The sequence below is a fragment of the Peromyscus maniculatus genome, chromosome 19 (assembly GCF_049852395.1).
Source record: "Peromyscus maniculatus bairdii isolate BWxNUB_F1_BW_parent chromosome 19, HU_Pman_BW_mat_3.1, whole genome shotgun sequence".
NCBI lineage: Eukaryota > Metazoa > Chordata > Mammalia > Rodentia > Cricetidae > Peromyscus > Peromyscus maniculatus.
The window spans coordinates 33,116,792-33,136,735 of record NC_134870.1 but is presented as its reverse complement, the minus strand read 5'-3'; positions in this window follow the sequence as shown (position 1 = coordinate 33,136,735).

Here is a 19,944-nt window from a genome sequence, read left to right as displayed (position 1 = left end):
TCCCTGAGTTTAAACTGTTCTGCAATAATCAAGGTAGCGCGCATCTCCATTGTACTTTCCAATGTACCCCACGTCTTCATCTTCTTTTGATTTTTGGAGAGAGTTTTTCCTAACATGGAGGGCAGGGTACCTGGAGTAGAGGTCCTTTGTCCCAACTGCCTTGTTCACTTACAGACTGAAAGATGGCAGGAAAAAGGATGATTGCTGGAGTTTTTTTTTTTCCCAGTGCCTCAATAGCAGCTTATTTTTCATCTTATTCATTTTCTTATTTATCATCACCCTAAACTACTTTTAACTAAATTACATGTAAGGACTTGGGGGTAGTTTTCAGGGAACCTACAGATTTCAATGAAAGCTGAAGGATCAGGTACGGGGACGAGAAGAACTAATAGTCACAGAGCCCAAGTGTGTTAATAGTTGCGTCAGAAGAAAAACATGGTCCACACCCTTTCTGCAATTAGTCTCTCTCTGAAATGGGCTCCAGTCCATACTTATCTTTTTACTAAGTTACATAGATCAGCATCCTAGATGAGAGGAAAGCTGGTAGGGCCAGTAAGGAAAATAAAACCATACCAGTCATTTGCAGAGATGCTTTTGATACAGGAATTGGAGCATCAGAAGTTTTAGAAGTCCGGCAGTTGAAATGAAGATGGGACACAGAAGTCAGACCTACACATCAACTACCAGAGGAAGCCCTGGAGCCCGGGAGGGCAAACAAAGAACACAGATGTGATTGGAGTCCAGAGGCCTGGAGAAAAGAAACGGAGTGGGCAGGCAAGTCCCAGAGCTCTGAGGAGAGGGCACTGGATGGCCCTTGTTAGTATTTCAGAGCAGGAAGAAAACCCCTGAAAGACCAGAGCTCAGCCCCTTCTGGAGAGGGTCATACTTGCTGGTACCTCTGGGGGAGTGAGCATAGAATGGTTCTAAGGTGAAAAGAAGCTAGAACAGAGGCAGCTGCGATTGGATGAGCAACAGCTGGCAGCTGAGTTATACCGAGAGAAGAGGGGATGGTGCAAGTTGCTTCTCCCTTCTGCCTTACAGCTTTCCTTTTGTTATACATCCCGTGGGAGAACAACCTGGCAGTGGAGAAACAGTGTCCTGAGGGCCCCAGGTCCAGTCTCATTAGTCAGGCAAAAGAGAAAATGCCGACTGAGAAATACTAGCTCAGTAATCTGAGGAATACCTTCCCTGCTCAGACAGCAGAGCTGAGGCCATGTGCTCACCTCTTGGCTATACAGAAGCAGTGATAAGGAATTTGACCTGTTTCTTCTGTCATTGGAAATGGCAAGTTGGATTCCCACCCTCCGCCCACACCCCCTGCCAAAAAACAAACAAACAAACAAACAAACAAACAAACAAACAAACAAACAATCCCTGTATTCCACAAGAGAGAAGTAATTCTCAGTGAGGAAATTCAGGTGCCATCAGGCACTGGGGAAGGATGCTGGGGATGCAAAATGCTCAATCTGTTGTGGTCCTCTTCTAAGAAATTGTCTTGATGGAGCTTTGGATATTGGTATCATCATCCTGTCTATATAAATATATAGAGTTGACCCTTCTTGTCCTTTCATGGCACAAGAGCTGGTTATTTATGTCTGGTTACAAATTGCCAATGCTGCTTAGTTGAGAATTATAAATCCCCTGCTTTGAACTTTAATTGGGGCCAAATAAAGAGGAAAAAAAAAGTTAAGCATTGTTTTCTTCCATGGGTTGGAGATTTATATAGGGTACTTAGAAGCTGTTTATCTCGACAGGCAGAGATAGTTGCTTAAATGGATTTTCATGCTTAGGGCTTCAAAACATAAGGTCTTCTGCAGCCGGCTGCTTGTTTAGCTATACTCATCACACACAAATTATTGTTTGTGGAAGGAGGGAGGGAAATAGCTTCTAGAAATGCACCCTAACTCCCCCTCCCAGTTTCTCTAGTTTATGCCTACAGAGATGCCCATGGACGTGCAATAGATCTGTGCTTGGAGGAATCCAATGTGTGGTAATTAGTCCACCAGCAGCTTTGGATTTCTCAAAATTAGGAACATTGATTATTTACTCAAACATAAGCCACTTGCAGATGCTTTAGTCCCTCATTCTGGCTTTTCTAAGACAATGTAGCTTATTTCCTAAGTCATGTTTTCATTTCTGTTTTTTTTTTTTCCTGCTTAACTCAGAAGTCTTGGATGAGAAGGCTCTGAAAATTAAAAGCTTTCATGGAGTTTTGGTTAGAAAGAACGATTGACAGTCTAAACTACAGTGGACAAGATGCAGGTCAAATTGTCAGTCTCACATGAAAAATGTGTCATTTGAAAAATGAAAATAGGTTAAAACTCCCAATGATCTGTCTTAAAATCATGTATGTGAAAAAGTGAAATTCCTTTTCTCATCCAAAGTAGACTTGTTATTATTATATGCTATACACTCACTTATTGAAGCAGAACTATGGTTTCATTTTAATCTGAAATGATTTCCCAGTCACTGCATATGCATTGACTTCTATTTTATATAGCCAGCTTCTCATAACTTACTTAACTCTGCCTTATTGGTGTATTTAGGTTGCATTCCTATATCTTTCATTGCTGGAAACTGTGAGCATCCATGAGTAACTGTTTTCATATGTGTGTGCCATTATCTCTGTCCAACAGACAGAGATTTTCTGTATAAGGACCCATTGTAGACCCAGTCTTCCACCTTGTTCTATCTCCCAGCTTCCTCAAGTCCGACTTTCCTCTATTTCTGTGACTGATACATTTGGAACTGCGTATCTGCTTTGTGTAATCTTCTTTAATCTGTGTTTGTGTGACCCTTCTTCATTGCTCAACCGAGTCTGTGCATCTGGGGTGGTGTAGTCTCTGGGATAGAATGTGTGCTCCTCTTGGCCTCCCAGGAGGCTGTGTATGATTTCACTGTTCTCTTTGCTGGAGAGGACATTGTCTTTGATTACAGGATTAAGCAGTGCCAGCCACCTCCTCATGGTGAAGTCCCTCTGCTTCCTTGTGAAGCTTGGGTGGGTTCAATGTGGAAGTGCTTTGAAAATACTCAAATATCTGTTTCTTCATCCAGCTTTCAAGCTATCTATTTTTGGCTTACATCAGAATGGAACCCCAGATTCCTGAATTATCCAGTGTGTTTTGTAACCCCTTTGTTGTCCTTTTTATTTTGCTATTCGCAAAACCTATGCTGTAAACATTTTGTGGAGCAGTTGTTATTCCAAAGCTGGTCACAATTTTCTCATCTGGAAAAAAATTCTAATATTTGTGAGTAGGTTAAAGGTAAATTTTGCTTTTTAAAATATCTTTTGGATCACAGGGATGACTGAATGATGAAGGAACTTACTGCTCAAGCTTGGAGACCTGAGTTCAGTCTTTGAAATTCACATAAAGGTGGATGATCTAACCAACTTCATGGAGTTGTCCTCTGACCTTCACACACATGGCATGGCATATGACCCCCCCCCTCCCCATAGCATCATGAAAAAACACATAATAATAATGATGATAGTAATAATGATGAGTGATTTTTATAGTATTTGATATTCTAACCATACTGGCTTGTTTTGTGTGTCAACTTGACACAAACTAGAGTCATAAGAGAGGAAGGAGCCTCAATTGAGGAAATACCTCCATGAGATCCAGCCGTGAGGCACTTCTCAATTAGTGATCAATGGGGGAGGTCTCAACCCATTGTGGGTGGTGCCATCCCTGGGCTGGTGGTCCTGGGTCCTTTAAGAAAGCAGGCTAAGCAAACCATGTGAAGCAAGCCAGTAAGCAGTACCCTGACATGGCCTCTACATCAGCTCCTGCCTCCAAGATCCTTCCCTGTTTGAGTTCCTTGTGGTGGTATTGTGTTCCTCAAAATATTGTGCACCCTAATAAACTTATCTGGGATCAGAGACAGAACAGCCACTAGATACAAAGGCTAGAAAAAGGTGGCACTCATGCCTTTAATCCTAGCATTCCAGAGGCAGAAATCCATCTGTTCAAGGATACAGCCAAGCATGGTAACTCATGCCTTTAATCCCAAAAAGCGAGCCTTTAATCCCAGGGAGTGATGGCAGATAGCAGAAAGGTATATAAGGCATGAAGATCAGGAACTAGAGGCATTTGGCTGGTTAAGCATTTGGCTGCTTAAGCTTTTAGGTTTTGAGCAGCACAGTTCAACTGAGAGCCATTTGGATATGAGGACACAGAGGCTTCCAGTCTGAGGAAACAAGATCAGGCTGAGAAGTTGGCCAGGTGAGGTTAGCTATGGCTTGTTCTGTCTCTCTGACCTTCCAGCATTTCACCCCAATAACTGGCCCCAGGTTTGTTCTTATTAATAAGACTCTTTAAGATTCATGCTACAGTTCCTGTTCTGACTTCTGTCAGTGATGAACAGCAATGTGGAAGTGTAAGTCAAATAAACCCTTCCCTCCCCAACTTGCTTTTTAGTTATGGCGTTTTGTCACAGCAATAGAAACCCTAACTGAGACACTAACCATAATTTTGTTTCTTATTTTTTTTGTTTTGAAGCATGTCAGAAAAGACTTCTTGGAAAGTGGCATTAGGGTGGTGAAGGTGCTCAGCCATGTCTGCCTATTAGAACTGTTTTGTTTTGGTTTTTAAATAAATACACTGTTGCCAGGAAGCTCATTTCCAAAGCTTAATTTAATTTGTTTTAGGGAGGGAAATGAGTATTTTTCAAAGGTTCCTCCAGTGGTTCCATTAAGTATTTTCAGTTGAGAATTTCTAGATTTAGTGTTATGTGATTTTCCATAGACAGTCTGTTTCTGTTCATCCCAGTGGCTTTTTTCCCAATCATGAGTGAACTGAAAGGCAATGAATGGACTTGGAAATGTGGAGCTAGCAAGCAAAGGTTGAATCAGCTAAGTTAGTATGTGGGACTTCCCCAAATCTTTGTGGCTAAGGACAGCTACCATCTTGCTACTTCTGAGAATATGGGCCAGCTAGGTGTCTCTTCTCTGGGCTGGCTGGCCAGAGGCTGGGATGGCTGGACTTAGTGGGGTTAAGTTGGCCTTTCTCATATGCCTGGGGTTGGCTTCATGCTAGGTCTGTCCTTGGGCTTTTCTCTATGTGGTCTTCCTTCTTCCTGTATGTGGTAGAAACATACATGGCTTCCGTAGGCTTGAGTTCTAGAGTAACTCATTGTCACTGTATGAAAGTCTATTTTACCTGTCTTGTCTGATTCTTCTCACTAGAATATACATTCTAGATTGGTGTGAAGCTGTTTTTTTTCTTTCTTACAAATTATGTTTTTTTCTTGAAGATTTAGTACATGTATGTAATACAATCAGGTTACACTCCCTCTTTCCATCCTCTCTTATTGCCTTCCCACCCCTGTCAACCCCACTCCTCACAAATCTCCCTCCTGCCTTCATGTCATTTTGTTTTGTTTTCATTTAGGGACTTGCTGAGTTTAACCAGTTTAATCGAGGGGTAGGAGTTATGCGCTGGAGCTTAGGGGGACCCACCAACAGCCAAGATAATGAGTTCTCCAACCCCAGCATCCATGACAGAGACAGGTTCCCCATGAGACCATCCACCATCTGTAACTGGATGTGGACAGGCCCATTCTCATGCAGGCCCAATGCAGGCAAACAGAGCTACTGTGGGTTCAAGATGGCAGCAGCAGGGGCACGCCAAGTAGGTCATGTTTTATAGACACTTCCTCCATCATCTTGTTCATATTCTCTTGGTCTCATAGTTTGCAATGTTATTTAAGCTTTAGAGGAGGCGACATAAATGTCCTGTTTAAGGGTGAGGCCTAAACGGTCACATATTCTTTGCCCCTTGAGCAGCCAAGAGTCTTCGCATTCACCATTGTTCACCGCAAAAGCAGCTTCTCCACTATCTCCTCTGAGAAGAGAGCTTGTCTGTGGGTGTAAAAATAAATATTTAGAAGGTAGTTTGACACCAGGTTAATTTAGTGGTAACAACGGTAGTAAGGTTCCCTCTGGAACCTATGGCCACATCCACCATGGGTTTTACATCAGGTTTACAGCACCAGGCATAAAATTCCTCCTGTAGAGCAGGTCTCAAATTTAGTCAGAGTCACTGGTTACTCCCATAACAGTCACAACACTACTATAAAAGTGGGCACCCTTTGCCAGGCCCGTCCGTATTCCAGAATTCAAATTTACCCTTCAGGTATGATCACTGATGACTTTTCTTCCTCAGCTATGTGGATAGCAACTTCAGACACTCTAATACTTAAGCAATAGGAAGGAAGTTTCCAATTCAGTCACAGCTCTGTTTCTCCATGTCTTGCAACAAAGGTGTGTGGTGTCTTCAGCAACCTGCACTTCCCATCTAGGTCTGGTGGGCAATGAAGAAAAATGACAATAGCCTATGTTGTTTTGGGGCATTTTAAAGACTTCCTGGAGGACAAATCATAGGTAAATATCCCACATCTGGCACTGGGAATTTCATTTGATCACTTTGGTTTCTAGAATTGGCATAATCTACTCATATAGGGTACCTCCATTCAAACTCTTTTATATATGTAAACTAACACAATATGTTAATGCATATGTAAATTAGCTTATAGAGTAGTAGGCTGCTCTATGACTTTTTATTCTCCCCCACTAGACTACAAGCTGTCTGAGGGTGGAAAAGCCCCCTGATTATGGTCATTAGAACATCTTCACACTCACACCCAGGAGATGATTCATGGCAACTGCCAAGTAGTTCCTACAAACTGAACACAATATTTAATATGTTTATCTTAATGGGACTGTGCTGAACCATTATACCTGACTCTATATGACCTAATCCCTAAGACCGAGGGGGTAGATTATATGAACAACATATTTGAAACTTTTTCTTAAATCCTAATCTCAAAAACACATATTACAGCTGGATAGCAGGGCTGGTGGAAGAAGTACCTAACATCCGATTAATTAAAGAATGGTGCCATGGAGGCATTTTGACAGTGTGTTACTCTAGAGGGTTAAAATTCACAGCTAGACCTGCAGAGTGCTTCTTGTTCTACACCCCTGGGGACTTTTTTTTTTAACAGTCTTGGTGATTTTCTGCCAGACAATGTTGCACAGCAGCTCCAGTCTTGGCAAACTCATCCTAGGAGGCAACGTCATCTGTTAACACCCCAGGAGCAATTAGATTTACTTAACAAAAACAGAATGGTGTTTATAAAGTAGCTTGAAAGAGTCCATGGGGTACATCAAAATTGATTTTAAAGTAGGTCAGATCTGTTCCGTACCTAGTCCAATTGTGATGTATAGGCCAGCAAATTCAGTTACACAGTGGCTTTGCTTTGGGGTGGGGGAAGCTACTGAATCAACTGCCTGTCTTTGGAAAACTTCAAGTATGAGATCTCAAGCAACTCTCCCAGCCAGAGTCCTGGACTCCAGGGTAGAAAGGAAGTGGCACATTTATCTTCTTCCCTTCCCGTATTCTTTTTGTATGATGCTTTCTATCTGAGGCTGTGCAGTGAACACGGAGCTCTGGAGTCAACAGACTGTGTCATTAGACAAGCTGTGTGATCTTGGGTGGGCCTCTGTTTCATTATCTGGAAGATGTCAATTTCAATAATAGTGGAGCCCATATAATATTGGGTCAGAATTACTTAATGAAGATGCAGCATAGGCGACATATGGAGAATATACCATAAATGTTGCTCATTGACATTGATTGGCATGCCCTCACTATATTATACTTGAGAAACAAATGGGTAGCACAGCTCCTTTCTCCTGGCGGGGCTTTCCTGGAGGATTCCCTCCAGAAGTTATATTCAGCTTCTGAAGCTATTAGACACTCAATTCACGTGAGCATTTGCCATTTAAGAGGTGGCTGAATGTCATTTTTGCTTCCAGAATTCTAACTCTTCCTGTTCCCCCCATCCATGTCTCACCAAAATGAAAATTTAATGTCTGAAAAATACAGTCTGTTATTCCATATTGATCTTGAGGGATGGCTTGTTTCCATTTTGGAGAGCATTGATGTTCAGACCCGACATCCCTGGGAAGCACAGGGATGTAGCAACAACCCTGCAGGCAAACCGCAGGACGGCTCTGAAGATGGATTTTATTCCTCTTCGCTCTTCTGCCAACTTGTTGGTATCTGACAGAGACCCTTTCTCTTCCCAGTGGGATGTTTGGGGAAAAACAATCATCTGGTTTAGTTTCTCCCTTCCAGAAAGAAGGATGGAGGAATGGGTAGGACCGGAGCTGTGCCCAGTGTAAAGTGCTTTATGTTTCTGCCCGTGGACTTAAGGAAGAGGCTGGGCAAAGGCTGCATGGCTGAGCTGTTTGCTGAACTCATGCTGCCAAAGTCTGAGACAAAATAGGAGAAATTTATCATGACTTTGCTGTACATGGTATCTACATTCTTTCCTTTAATTCACCAAACTCTCATTGACCTGTGTCAGCCACTGTTCCAAATGCTGGAAAATACCATAAAAACAGTTTTACGCTGGGCGGTGGTGGCACACGTCTTTAATCCCAGCACTCAGGAGGCAGAGGCAGGCGGATCTCTGTGAGTTCGAGGCCAGCCTGGGCTACCAAGTGAGTTCCAGGAAAAGCGCAAAGCTACACAGAGAAACCCTGTCTCAAAAAACCAAAGGAAAAAAAAAAAAGACAGTTTTACAGTTACTGCAGAAACCAGATAAGTGTAATCCTCACCCATCATGCAGAAAACTTCTCTTCACAACAGATGAAAACCACAACCAATTAACACGCTGAGTTGCGGAGTCCAGTTCGAACTGATACATCTCCAATATAACTCCTGTACCTAAGGAGTAGGGGCCATTGCAGAAGAGGGGACAGAAGATTGTAAGAGCCAGCGAGGGCCAGGGAGTTTATATGAGATGGTGTCTCCTAGGAGTGTCAGAAACTACATCCATAAAGTATCATCAAACTGCCTAAACATGAGCTTAAAAAGGCAAACACCAATAGACATGTTCACATGGATGGGGGAACGCTCAGGAGGGCTCAACCCTCACAAAGAACTACAGGTGACTAAGGAATGCTGAGAGCCGGGAAACAGTCTTCCCCTACAGAGAGCACACCAACTCGATATCCAATACCAAGTGGACAGCACTGAAAACAAATACACACTGGTAGCAGTATGTAGACTAAGCAGGCTATGTTTATGTATTTATGTATTTAGGAACCCCCTTAACAGACCCCCCAACATGTGTGATGTGTGTGTGTGTGCATGCATGCATGCGTCTGTCTGTCTGTCCGTCCGTCTCTGTGTGTGTGTGTGTGTGTGTGTGTGTGTGTGTGTGTGTGTGTGTGTGTGTGTATGTGTGTGTGTGTGTGGTCATGGATAGGTTGTGGACTCTTCAAGATCTGTGATCTAGTTAGACCAGTGGGTAAATAGAGACAGCTTTAGAAAGGTTACCTATCTGCCTCTGGTTTATGTCTAAATCTTCTCAGTCATGATGGGTTATACTCCCTAAACTGAGCCACGATAAACTTCTCCTCTCTTAAGCGGCTTTTGTTAGCTATTTTGTCAGGGGAACCAGAAAAGTAATTAACACATGTATTAATTAAAAAAAGAAAAGACAAACATGGTTTCATCTATCACAGAGCAGAAAACACTAATGAAGGGAGGCTGACTGCAGAGTCCAGTGGGTCCTTTTAGAGAGATATGCTGGGCAATGGGACAGATTTTCAGGAGCCAGGGGTCTACTTCTGGATATGATAGTCATGGAAAGACTTTGTCCTAGGCTGCCTCATGAAGAGCCCATTGCATGCAAACTAAACTTCTGTAGGAAACGTGTTAGTAAACTAAACGTATTTCTATATGTAATTCAATATCATGTAGTTGAAAATCTCTAGTTGGGAAAATATTTTTCCCTTTTTCTCAAGAAGTCCTTTCTTTTTTATTTATTTAGTTATTTATACTTTATTTTTTTTTTTTTTTGGTTTTTTGAGACAGGGTTTCCCTGTGTAGCTTTGCACCTTTCCTGGAAATCACTTGGTAGCCCAGGTTGGCCTCAAACTCACAGAGATCCGCCTGGCTCTGCCTTCTGAGTGCCGGGATTAAAGGCATGAGCCACCACCGCCCGGCAAGAAGTCCTTTCTTTTAGCATAGTTCTCTGCCACTGGTTTGTCCAGCTGCAGAAAAAGAATTATGAGAAGCATTGTTGATGCCTCATGAGGGTGCCCCTCTTTTAAAATGGGCCAGATATTGTGAGGGCAAATAAAAATTAAACATGAGAGTTTTCCTTTCCCCTTCCTTAGAACATTTCTTTACTTGTAGTTATGTTCATAATGTGCATGCTCTATTATCAGCCCAAGTGTACATTAACAGATGAGTGGCTAGACAAAATGCACAATGGAATACTATTTAGCTTTGACTAAGGAAATTCTGTCCTTTGTGGAAACACGAATGGGAGACCAGAGGACACTATCTTGAAGGAAATATGACAGACTCAGAAAAATGAAGATCACAAGATTTCCTTCATGTGAGAAATCTTTAAACACTGACCCCAGAGAAGCAATCAGTGGACAGCTAACTGCCAGGGTACTGGGGTGGGATGGGAGAGTGTAATGATGGTCCAAGGTTGTTACAAAACCTCAGCCAGGTAAAAGTGGGTTTGAGGGATCTACCGTACAAGATGACGACCATCTTTAATGTACTGTACTCTTGAAATTGCTAAGATGAGCTGATTTTAAGTGTTCTTAGGACAGAAAACAAATACGAGAGGTAACACATATGTTAATTCACTCATTTTAGTCATCCCATAAGGTATACATATTTCAAAACATCATGTTTTATGTAATAAAAATACACATACAATGTTTGCTTGCTGACTAAAAAGCAAAATAAGACAAAACAAACCTAAAAAAATGTGTGATTGTGAATTCTTTCTCTGCCCTCTGAAGTGTAAATCTTTTTAAAAGCCTCTTGCTCGTTTTATAACCAAGTAATATCTTCCAGTGCGGTGTGGGGTGGGCATGCTTTGACGTTTAAACATCCATGCATACCCATTTATGTAAACACCAGGGAGCCAACCAGTTTCTGTGGGAGTGTTTGGAGTCCAATTTCAGTGTTTACCATAATGTTATCAGGTGCCATGTGCCACAAAGCAAAACTACTACAGGTTGCGCCCCTGAAATCACCAGTGAATTCGTGAAAACTGTGTGTGGCAGATCACACTATCAGGTGCCCCCACCTCTCGGCTTGGCTATGCAAAAGAATGGGATTTCTTCCTGTCTGCCATCCTGTTGCAGGCTGCTGGAATATAAAACACATTCTGTTTTAATGGCGCCACAGTAATAACAATGGACTTTCTCTGCTACGGTTGTGGAGAGATTTTCTTCTTGGCATAGGATTATCTTCTTAATTCTATTTTTGACAATAGCAAAGATCCTTTCTCAGGGGAACTTTTACAAGCTGAGTATGGACATACGCCTCTTTACCAGAAACCAGCTTTTAGTTTCTGAATGTTTGACTCTGGCTTTCAAATAAAACCTTACATGGAGCCACTGTCGAGGAGAGCTGTGAGTGAAGATGTATCCTCACGAACAGAGGCCATGGATTCTCCTGCTTGAATCCTGTGGGCACATCTGCCTCACTCTGCATCCACCCAGCTGATTCAAAGACACCTTGGAGATGCTGCCAGCCACAGTGCAGGGAAGGGCACCACCCTGAAGATGACCTCTTTGCCTCCCTTCCTGCATTTCCGATTTGCTCCACTTTCATTCAGTTTCTCCCTTGAACTTGGCACTGGAGTCAAGACCACATTTTGTGTGACTTTGCCAGTTTACAGATGCATTCCTTCTGGTTCCACAGTTAAGGCTTACCCCCGACCTCTTACAATCTGCTTTTTATTATCCTTTTTCCCATTTTACAGAGATGAAGACAGAGCTTCAGACTTATACATACGTAATCTTGTACACATCTCTCCTGCTGTGCTCAACATGCTGGATTCCCATGCTAGGCTTCTGTTGTCAGTTCTTGCCCCTGCTTTATACATTCCTTGAGGTCAGGGACAAATTGTCTGCACTTCGTGTCCATTTTTGCCTGGCAACAGTGCTGCAGACACACTGAACATCATAGAGTGAGTGGATGAATTTCTGTACTCAGTGTCATGCAGTGGTGTGTGTGTGTGTGTGTGTGTGTGTGTGTGTGTGTGTGTGTGTGTGTGTGCTAAAGAGAGAGAGCAAAGCTGACATGGAATCTCTGTCTGTTTGACCCCAGAGTATTCCTTATGCTGAATTTTTGAAGGTCAGTGCTGCAGCCAGAGCAGGAACTAATGGAGGCATACAGGGTATGCTGTGAGGAAAAGAAACCATCTTTCTTGCATAGGCTAAAGCTTCCAATACATCATGCATTTCTATGTTCTGTGTTTGCTCTATTACTTAGATAGAATGAATCCTCTGCTCTGTAGACGTAAAAAATGGTGCAGAGAATGCTACGTTTAATTTATCCCGCCAGCCTTCAGGGATCCCAGAAGTCACAGGTGCCATTGCCAATATTTAATCCCCTTCAAATCAGGGTGGCTGCCATCTACAAATGAGACAGCTCGGTACACACATTTTTCTCAGTGTTAGTGCTGTGGCAGTTTAAAAGACCAATCTTGTTCCCAGAAAAGATGCACTGTCCTAATAAAAAGGATCTCGATGGATGTGGCTTTCCTGTTCTGAAGATGCAGCCTCATGAGGGGGCTTTCTTTGGGGTGAGCAAGTTATGTTTCATGTACACAGGATAGGTCTGAGTTTGAACCTTGGGTCTCCCACATATCATCAGAATGGCGCTGGTGATGGATCTAACCTTGCTAGCTTCCAGTTTCTCTGTGTGTCAATCCAGGATAAGAACGTCTCTGTCATATGATTGCTGAGAGGGTGAGTGGGGTAAGGCATGTGCATCTTGTGCAGAGTAACCTTGATATCAAGTTTTGTGACACTGACTCTAAATCTGGATTAGATGTTTCTGTGTCTGGGTGGGGTTGGGGTGGGATTAAGTGAGCCCCCTTCTATGAACAAGGCATTCCTCCAATGTGCTCTTCTGAAGAGTAAGATCAGTTCTGGAGAGACAAGCCCAGCCTTAAAAAAGTCCCCCTACCTCACACTTAAAATTCTAGTGGGGACCACAGGCCTTTAAACATGTATCCCCATTCAACACACTCTCAATCTAAAAGCCTTCTCTTATAATAATACAGAGGACAGACACTCTGTGAATACCTTAAAAGTTTGATTCTCCAGATTTCTCATAGTGTTAGGACCTTTGAGGGGTCTCTTCTCATTTGCAGCCCCCACAGAAGGCCTGCTTTGCAAGAGGAGAGTTTTGTAGGGGAAAAAAGTACACGTAGGTCCAGGGTTTAAGAAAGTGGCCTAAATTCTGGCTCTACCCCTTAATCCTGTGGTGAGCAACAAAGAGTCTCTTTATCCCTGGACTTCTTCAAGGCCTTTTATCACAGTGCATCATACCCTGGAAGGACGACCTGAGTGCTTTTGATGGGGTATAGGTGAGGTGAGGGGAACTTTTCTATTCTGTACTATAAAGGTATATTTGGTGGGCATATTGTTAATAGGAATCAGCACACACACGTAAATGTTATTACTCAGTTAGTATGTACATGTGGTTAGTGGTTTGCTTGCTCTTAGCTATCCCCCTGCCTCTGTCCAGTCCAGAAACTGCTGAAAGAGTACAAGGTTGATACCAGTGGAAACCAATGACTTGGTATTTTAAGAAGTAGCTGAGAAAGTTTGGCAGGAGGACTAGAAGGTCAAGTTTAAGTTCCCCATCTCAAAGGACGTCAAAGATATTGTTGGATATCCAAGTCTGGGCTTCTGCATACAGTCTTCATCTGAGATATTAGTTCCTGGCAATATGCTCATCCAGCTCACAGTCTGTCTTCATAGCCATAACTTAGACTTTTCCAGACTGAGATAGACAGAGGCAAAAGTGTGCCAGATCCATGTGGATTTTATCTACAAGAAAAATAACCAGTCTTCCTGCACTGTACTTAACAGAATGTTCAGTCAGGGAGCTCTGTCCTCAACTTCACACTGGAGGAGCCCTCCCATAGAACTCAGACAGTGCACCCGGGGTTGGAACTTATTCATAAGGCACATGTCTCCAGGATCTATAGTTTCCTTAATCATTTCCCCCAATTTATCAGGTAGATTTGATTTTGCTCTTGTTTCCTTGTCGGAAAGAAGTTTGTTTTTGTTTTTGTTTTAAATCCCTGGGAAGATTAGAAGCAGCTAAGCTGATGCCAAAGAACTACACAAAAAGACGTGTCCAAGTACACACACCCACAGGACAAGGGAAAGGATGACGTGAGAGTGGTGCAGACATCACAAGTTCCCACAAGTCTCAGCAACATGGCTGACCACCTGACCAGAGGGGCAAGAATGAGCTCCAGAATGTCTGCCTCTGTTCGCACCTTCTTCCCACTGTACAAGCTACTGGCCTAGAGAGGAACTAAGAGATGGATACTGTCTTCTCCGACAGCCAGCTCTCTCGGAACAAAGCAGAGTTTTAAAAGGCTTCTTCCCACTGAGGTCACCAAGTGACAAGTAGCAATGAGTTTCAGTACTCTGGTCACACTCTGGATCCTTCGTTGTTTATTCCTGTGTCCTAGAAACGACTGACCTATAGGGGGCCTGAAAAGAACATCTGGAGTTCTTCCCCCCCCCCCCATACAACTTCCCCATTGGGCATCTGCCTTTCAGCATCCATCCACAGATGGTAGACACCACAGTAAGTATTGCAAATGCAGGGTCACATGGAACCTCAACAGCAGACTCACCAGGCAGCCACTGCTATTGTACCCATTGTGCACATGAGGCTATCACTGCTCTCATCCTTGGCCAGAGAAGCTTCTCTTTTCAGTGGGAAACAATAAATCCAGAGACTTATAACTGGCAAAGGTAATGAGAATGAGTGACTTCTGAGTGTTTAGCCCCAAATGAGACATCTGTATCATACCCTCCAAGGCTTCATTTTGGAAGATGGGGCAGAAAACATGTAAAAGTAACAGAATGTGGAGGAGCTCTGTGAAACACTGTCTTCCGGATATGATATGGCCATTGCAATCATGAACATATTGCAACCCTGGATACCTGCAAAAGACTTGTGTGAATAAAGACACGGAAGTTGCAGGAATAGCTTAGAAGAGGAAATGGGCCAAGGGGAGTGGGAAGGAGATCAGAGAGGATGGGGGGATGTTAGACATGATCATATCAATGGTATACATGTATGAAATTGTCAAAAAAAAAAAAAGAATGATGAGGAAATCGAGGCTCAGGGAGATGAGGTGATTTTTCTAAGGTCATACAACCTGTGAGAAGTGGAATAGAGATTCAGAACTAAGAAATCTGATCCATAGTACATGTTTGGATATAATGAACATTCTTGTTTTCCTGTATTAATTTTCCAGATCCAATTCAAAGCAAGTCAGAAGTGTCTCCTGGCATGAATTCTGTTTTGTACTCTAAATCTTTGTAACCAACTCTCAGTATTTTCAGAAGGACCCTGTTACTTTTTAGTACGAATGCTTAGGTATTACCACTTGTGAAAAAATGTGCCAAGTGTTGATGGATGCCAGGAGACCAGAGAGCTTGCAGGCCCTGTTGATCTTTTTCTTACTCATAGGAAAGCAGGTTTTACTCAGGGCACATAGGAGAAAACCTGTGTCTTTCAGGAAGCCACTCACCTCACAGACTCTGATTCTTATTACAGCATGGTTGATCACAACTGTCTCATCCACCTCAGTGAACTTCTCATTCATTGATAAGGTTAAGCCCATAAAAATAACTTGTAAACTATCCTGTCCTTCACAGGAGTATAGGTAAAAGGTAATGGATAGGACAGACAAGGTCTTTGTTCTCAAATGAAAGAAGCAGATGGCTAAACAATCCCATGAATTATCAACGATGGTTATGTCAATGCTTTGGAAGGAAAGAAGAATGGATGGGGTATGTGAGAAAATTATTATTATTTTTTTAACAGGACCATATCCAGGCTAAGCATCATCCAAGCTAATGAGAATCAAGGTGGCCAGAGGTAGGGTTATGTCTGTGTCTGTCTTCTTCTGTCTCTCAGGGTACCGGTATTGTCTTACATTCCTAAGCTTAGCAGGGTGCTGTTGACATATTGAGTGCTCAAGAGACATCAGCAAACATGAGAAACCTACTTAACAGTGAAAATCTGCTTTAGATAAATGTGTGCACCAACTTTCATTTCTAGTCCCTTATCTGAGCAACATGTCTCACCTACAAGAGTGGATGGACTGAGAGACTCGTGGGCCAGTGGGTTCCTCAGAGAAACTGACACCCCAGTGGAATGATGGTTTGGGAACAAAGAGTCATGGAAACTGAAATGTGAAACCAGCACCACGGGGGTGTGGTAAAGGATTTAATGCATTTCAAAATCGACAGCCGAGTCTTGGAACACAGATGAACAGTTGAAACTGTGGCTTCAGACACAGTTCATAGATGATTCTGTGGTAGTATGGCAGAGGCATCCCAGGTTCACTTCAAGGGAATTCCTCCCACTCTACTTTCCTCTTTAAAATTTCATTGACTTCATTTTACTGTGGTGAGCACACTTAACATGAGTTCTGTCCTTTTCAGCGATCTTCTTCAAAGGTTAATGGGCTGAAAGTCAGAAAGAAAGTAATAGATTCTGGACCATTCCAGTCTCAATAAAAAATGTGTGTTTATGTCCCCAAGACTGCAGTTGTGTCTAGTTCCTGGCTCCATTTCTTCAGGCATGGACAGGCATGTGCGTGTGCGTGTGCGTGTGCGTGTGCGTGTGCGTGTGCGTGTGCATGTGTGTGTGTGTGTGTGTGTGTGTGTGTGTGTGTGTGTCCAGTGACAGTAGATAAGGAAGATAAGGAGGTGTTCCTGGGTATTTTATAAGTCTTTCCATTGCCCATGTGGAAGGCTGGAGCTGTGTGATTAGAATACTCCAGGCAGTGATGAGGTCACTGTGGGTCTTCTCTGTTGTTGCCTTCTTATCATTGGAGAAAATGGCATGGGCCTTTAACGTGGACACATCAGGCTCCTCTTAATCCTGATATTCTCTCTGATCCATCCAACGGGAAATTTTCAACTCTGTCCCAGCTCATGAGTCATGGTGGAGTAGTAAGAATGAAATCTTTCAACCATTTACCTTCCTCTGGGAGAGAAAGGCCAGGCAAACAGCAACCATGATGTGTGTCTTATGAGCCAAAGAAACAAAGGTAGACATGCTTCTTCCCAGAGTAGGGGACAAAACCTAGCATGGGCTGAGGAGAAAAATGAAAAATGCCTGTTATTTTCTGCAGGCTGGAGAATGATGTATGTTCTTGATGGTAACCCACTGCCTCGGAATTAGTCATTCGACATCACATTCTCTCTTGCTGCTAGAAGTGCTTCATTTTAAAAACGTTAGGACTTTCCCCCTCTCACTTAACTGTAGGAACATTAAATGCACAACTTTATCAAAATGACATAAGATATATGTTTCTGCCAACAGCAACAGGAGAGGATTAACAATTCAAATGGGAGTGGGAAGTTTCTCTCACAAGATGAGGGGAAGGAAGTTTGATTAGGGACTGTAACTTTCTTCACCTGAAGCATACTGTTACACATTCAACAGCCCCTGAGGTCTTAAGGGAGGAAAGTTTCATTTTTAATTCCATTCCCTTTCTCTGAGGCCAGAGCTGCTGGTACACATCTATAGAGTGTATGACCATGTACAGATAACTCAAAACACAATTGTCACTTGCTTAACATCTGATCCCTGGACTTGGTGATGACTCATACCTCTCACCACTATGGAACCTGACATTTAATCCAACCAAGAGCCAGGAAGCCGGCTGGAAGCTGGGGGAAAGGAGTCAAGTGTCATGAAAAGGAGGTGCTCTAGAGGAGGAAGAGGCTGGAGGAGACAGAATCTCTCTGTGAGATCACTTTTGCCATGTACTAAGTAGAATTCTATAGATGGTGCCTATAAATGCTCTTCTATAACATTTGGTTGGGAAAAGGAGGTATTCCTGTTATAATTCCTACTGGAAATTTTGGGAAGGGAGTTAAGATTCTGGGTGAATGAAAAAAAAAAAAGGTGTCTCACAACTATATTCCCAGCACTTTGGAAGGCTGAGGCAGGAAGATAGCAAATGCAGAGCTAGCCTGGGTGACACGGCAAGTTTGAGGCCATCCTGGGCAATTTAGGGCAAACCTCTCTCAAAGCAAACTTAATATAAGGGCAGAAGATATGACATTTTGGTAGTTTGCCTAGCATACACAAGGCTCCAAGTTAAATCCTAGTACTACTTGGGTGGGGGAGAAGAAAGTGATATATAAAAGAGCTTCTAATTGGGCAAGAATCTTAATATTATTGAACAATATACAGGAATTGGTTTTTTGACTTCTTAAAATTTTCTTTTTGTTATGAAAATTTTGTGCATTATTTTCTATTATGCTTTTTTTTTTTTTTGCCTACTACCTTCTAAACTTCAAGAGCATTTGAGAGTGGTCTTTCTGACCCTGGTCTGATGAATTTCTTATTTTAATCATTCTAGAACATTGAGATGCCAGCCAATCCACCTACATTGAGAAGACTCACAGGGAGGGTCCTGCAGAGTGCACTCTGTAGTGAGAAAAGGAATGCTCCCCCCCAAAGGATGAACTTGACCCAGTAAGACTATGGGCTACAAGAGAGAAGGGTGATTCTGGGAACAATCTGGTGATGACTAACATCAGCATCCACTTCTCAAATCCAATGACTTGTCCCCACCCTGTTGCTCAGCAGACCCTGGGCAGGCAGTCTCCAGAAGGCATCATGTGTTTTTCTTTCTCAAGTCCTCTGCATTCCCTGCTTCTTTCTCATGAAACCCTTTTTTATACTGTCTGCACATGAGCAGTCTTTTCTGGGGTGCATGGCTGAGTTTAGGTGCTAGGGCCTTTGGAAGGACCTCCATCAATAGACTGTCTGAGGAATCACACTCTTCTCCCTCATCCTTCTCACTATCATGTCACTTGTTTAATAGTCTTATTTTTAGCCATTTTCTACGCTAATCTTATTTGCCTTTGCACTTGATTATCACTTGATGCTTCTCATTTGCATGAAGACATTATTCATAGCTGTGGTTTCAGTACCTAGAATTAGCCCAATGTAACAGAACAGAGTGAGCATATACTGAATGAAAGAATACACTCAGAGCCTTTTGGATTCCACCATACAAACATTGCTTTAGAGGGAAATATGTAGCTCTTGTCTTAATTTGGTTTTCCTTGAAAGCAGAGCGTGGTAGAAGTGCTCGTGCTGAAAGTTTGTTTAGGAATACAGTCCCAAGGGCTAGGCAGGAGAGATGGCCGTGGGAGTCAGGGAAGGGGAGGAAGGGCATTGGGAAGCCATGTTCCTAAATTTCCCACTGCTAAAACCAACTGGTGAGAGATTGTGAGGGCGTTTCCAATGAGCTAGAGACACCAGGAGGTACATCAGCAGCTCTGACTATTCTTTGTTCAAAGGCTGACTCATGGAGAACTAACTCTTCTGTGCTTTTGGGTTGCATCACAGGAGTATGCACAGGATGGTAATGGACTCTGGGAGACAGAAGATGGCTATATCTGTCTCAGGTGAAGCATTGATAAGTGGTACTCTCTGAAGCTATTTGAAGCCTGCTTGGAATTGGTCACCAAAACCATACGTAGAGGTAAGTTTTGATTAATTTGCATATTCATATGTGCACAGGATAAATTTAGATTTACATACACACAGGATGAATCCAATGACCTTTAAAACTCGGGTCTCTTTTGAAATGAATTGGTTTATTTAAAGTCAATTTTCATCTCCTCTTCACTGTTTCACTCTTACCCAACTTGGTGGAGTTAGGCTTGAGTGTGTTTCAGGCTCTTTTCCCAAGTCACTCTCTGGCCAGCCACTGGCAATGCTAAATCCGCTTTGCTATGTTGGCTCCCCCAGGACAGGGAAACTCAGTTTCCTCTTTACTGTTCACTCTGTCAAATGGCAGGTATAATTTACAACT